The 3,781-nt window shown below is 45.4% G+C and overlaps 1 long non-coding RNA gene across 1 annotated transcript in view; it reads left to right on the top strand.

Moving 5' to 3' along the window:
- LOC112550321 overlaps window positions 1-3,456 on the top strand; it is a 49,290-nt gene extending 45,834 nt beyond the window's left edge. The window contains exon 4 of the long non-coding RNA XR_003094102.1: window positions 2,904-3,456. This is a non-coding gene — a long non-coding RNA (uncharacterized LOC112550321). The remainder of the gene's footprint in view (window positions 1-2,903) is intronic.
- The last annotated feature ends 325 nt before the right edge of the window (window positions 3,457-3,781 follow it).

The following is a 3,781-nucleotide window of genomic DNA, read 5'->3' as shown; positions in this document are numbered from 1 at the left end:
ATGCACCCTGCAAAGAAAGCTCCTAGTGGCGGGAAATAATTTAGCAGTGCCGAAGCGCACACAAACAAAATCACACCCTTGGTGTGACAGTGATAAATCCCATTAAGCTCCTCTGTATCTGCATGTACTTGGACACATTTAAGCAGCTTGTGCTTTACACATTTAAGTGCCATGTATCTTTCTAAGGTCCCCAGCGTGGTAGTACTGTGCTGCTATCCCCATCTCCTAATGGGGAAACTGAAGCACTGAGGACCTGCCGTAGGTCACAGAGGCATTCCATATTGGAGCAGGACCTGAATCCATCTCTCCAACTAGCACTGTGAATGCTGGAACATCTGCCCTGTAGCCACTTGCACTAGGCTTTGCTGATGTCTCACTTAAACTCAGTGGCTACTTACAATGGAAGAACTCACCTGGCTTCCTAAGCACAAATAATTGAAGCTTCTGAACTTCCTTGGGATACAAATAAAGATCCACATTACCCCTTCCACAGACAGAGTCACTGAACCACAGAGAGGGAAACTGTCTTCAGCATTTGCAAATACATGCTAATGGTGAGCCTGGCTCTGGACAAGACCCAACCTGAGGTAGAAGAATCTCTTTGGACCTGGGATCTTCTGGATTTTCAATCAGCAGAGATCCTCTTCTGTGGCACATGGCATACTCCTTACAGAGCCACCCCAGTGATGCAGCCCCCACATTTCAGGAAATCTTTCTGGCTGTGGAATCAGCTTCATTTCAAAACAGATTTTGCTTTATAAAGGAAGATTTGATGCAAAATCCTTCCCCAAAATCTGATTCCCTGGGGCTGGATATAGAAGTGGCCAACAATACTGGGTCCAATCTGGTAGGCATGGATGTCCCAGGAATGTCAAGTGCTCAGATTATCTCAGTATCTGCAGTGATTCCTGCTAGGATAGAAGCAATATACTGTCAGCTGCACAGTGCAGTCTCATCATCTGCAGAGGCCAGGAAGGAAACTTCCTCCATCTCAGCCACAATACACCGCCAATGGCCAGATATGTTACCAGGTTGAAGGGAGTTTTCCTTGCTCCTCTGAATAATCGGGCTGCGACTGGATGTGATGGGTTGGTGAGCTGATCTGCTACAACCTCATGAAAAAGTGATAAGGCGTTACCATACCAGCTGTTGAAAGGCTCATGTCCTGGTGGCTGAAGTAAAAATTGCTGAGGTTTGGCCTCCTAATAGGAGCAGTGGGCACAAAATTTTGTCTAGTTTTATGACAGACCTTGATCAGCTTATGAAGGAAACTGTATGATGTGGCACCTGTGAGAGCAGGAGGCTGGACTCTGCAGCCCAAGATAGCCCTTGCTGTCATGTACTTCTAATGAAGAATCCAGGGCATTGCGTTGTATGAAGCCAATGAGTCCTTGTTGCTCACTTTGGGCCCAGCAGCCCATGGACTTCTGTCCTGAAAGATCTCTAGCTGCTCTGCCATCAGGCAGGGGTGTGACACTTCTATATAGAACAGAATGAAATTCAACAAAGACAAATATTAGCTGCTATGCATAAGGAAGGAAAACCAAATGCACAAGTGTAGAAGAGTGGTAACTTAATAGGCAGTAGCACAGCAGGGAAGGATTTGGAAGTTGTGATGGGTCACAAACTCAGCAAGAGTTTGCCGTGTGATGTTATTTTAAAAAATGCAGTTTCGTTGCTGCGTTTGCAGAAGTATTGTATACAAGATTCAGGGAGTGAAAGAATCTTGCCTACCTGCTCTACTTGGCTCTGGTTTGGCCCCAGTTGGGGTATTGAGTGTGTGCAGTTCTGGACCCTGCATTTAAAGCAGGTTGTGGAGAAACTGCAGAGGATCCAAAGGTGAGAAACAAAAATGATGGTGAGGTTGAAATGGAAACCTAGGAAGAAAGGGTGAGAGAATAAGATGTGATTCATCTGGCGGAGATCATAAGAGAGACATGATAATAATTTTCAAATATTTGCCAGGTTGTCACAAAGAATGTCACAGAATGCCAGGACAGGAGACAATGTGTTTAAATTGCAGCAAAGCAGATTTTGAGTGAATGTCAACAAAAGCTCTAGGTGGGGGAACAGTAAGACAATGGAACAAGCTGCGCAGGGAAGTTGCAGAATCTCTACCGGAAGCTTTCAAGAAGAGGCTGAAAAGGCATCTGTCTGGGATGATTTAGGGAACGAATCCTGCAGCTCTTGCAGGGCTCTGGAGTAGGTGACCCTTGAGGTTCCAAGCAAGCCTAAGGTTCTATGACCTTTCCCAAAGCAGCCCAGGCGACACTTCACTGCCAGAGGTGTACAACAAATGGGTAGGGGCATGGGGAAACCAGGAAGCTACCACCAGTGCCAAGTAGGTCAAAGATTATTTAATGTGTAAAACCAGCTCCCACCAGTGGTGGCACCAGTGTCTGTGAAAGCAAGGGAAGCAGCAAAGCTCTGATGGGAACTCACAGCAACCCTTAGCCCCTTTTGTCTCTTTTATCTTACTTCTGTGACTGACACCCCATCCGCTCAGGTGGGGATAAAGGCTCTGATGTACATGTGGGGCCAGAAGTAAATAATTGAACACCTGGAGAAAATCTATGTTTCTGCACTGTGGGAAAGGCAACTTGCATTTCCACGGCAGATTTTTGTTACCTTCTACTTGCTTTTTTCTGTACTGTAACTCTTTTTAATGTTGTAATGTTCTTTAATGTTTCTCGCTCTCCCTCTTACTGTTTCTCCCATACTTTTTATAGTAAGCAGCTTTCCTGGGTATACTGGAAGGAATGACAGCCCCATGAGACCATAAACACTCTAGTTTCTCTCCTCATTGGGAAAAATACAGCTGCAACTACTTTTTATCCATCTATTTATACCTTGTGCTCTATTTACAATGCAAATCCTGAATCTCCTCCATTGTAACCCCTCAGTGCTGTGATGTCTGCCTGGAGGAAAAGGAGAAGAAGAGGACAACACCTTACCCAGCCTGTCTCTGAAGTCAAATGTGAATTTAGCCATTGATCTCTGGGGTCACATCTTTCATATGTCAATGCAGGGGAAGACCCACAGGGATGCAGTGGTGCAGTTGCATGCCCGACCCTGATTCCTGCTCCACCCAAACTCTAAAACCAGCTGCCTAGGAGGAACAGTGGCATCTCTATTCAGGCAGTACTAAGTGAGTCAATGACTTCATGGCTCATTATCATCTCTCTGATTCCTGCTAACCTCTTTCCATTCCATAGATGTTAACAATCCTCTCTCCTTTATAGTCATCTCGATGTTCCACTATACAAACCAGCCTTTCTTTTGCAATACTGCTTTCTGTTAGCCATTCCTCATAATGTCTATTTCACAACCCTGCAGACTGGTTTTAGCTCTAGTTAAAAACCTTAACCTCAGTTATGGGATTACGAACTCAAGTGTAGAAATGACTGCCAGTGAAGTATTACAGGCACTGTCAAGATGCTCAAAAAGGCTAGATCTTGTTTTATGAATCTGAATAACAGATGCACATTTAACTATAGTTTCATAGTTTCATAGTTGGTAGGGTCGGAAGGGACCTGTGGAGATCATCTAGTCCAACCCCCTGCCATGGCAGGAAAGAGTACTGGGGTCAAACGACCCTGGCAAGGTGTTAATCCAGCCTCCTTTTAAAGACCCCCAGGGTAGGAGCCAGCACCACTTCTCTTGGAAGTTGGTTCCAGGTCCTAGCTGCCCTGACAGTGAAATAGTGCTTCCTAATGTCTAGCCTGAAACTACCCTCCGCTAGCTTGTGTCCGTTGTTTCTTGTAACTCCTGGGATTGCTCA

The sequence above is a fragment of the Alligator sinensis genome, unplaced genomic scaffold (genome assembly GCF_000455745.1).
Source record: "Alligator sinensis unplaced genomic scaffold, ASM45574v1 scaffold858_1, whole genome shotgun sequence".
Lineage (NCBI taxonomy): Eukaryota > Metazoa > Chordata > Crocodylia > Alligatoridae > Alligator > Alligator sinensis.
Note: the sequence above shows the minus strand (reverse complement) of the source record. Positions and strands in the feature narration are given on the sequence as shown.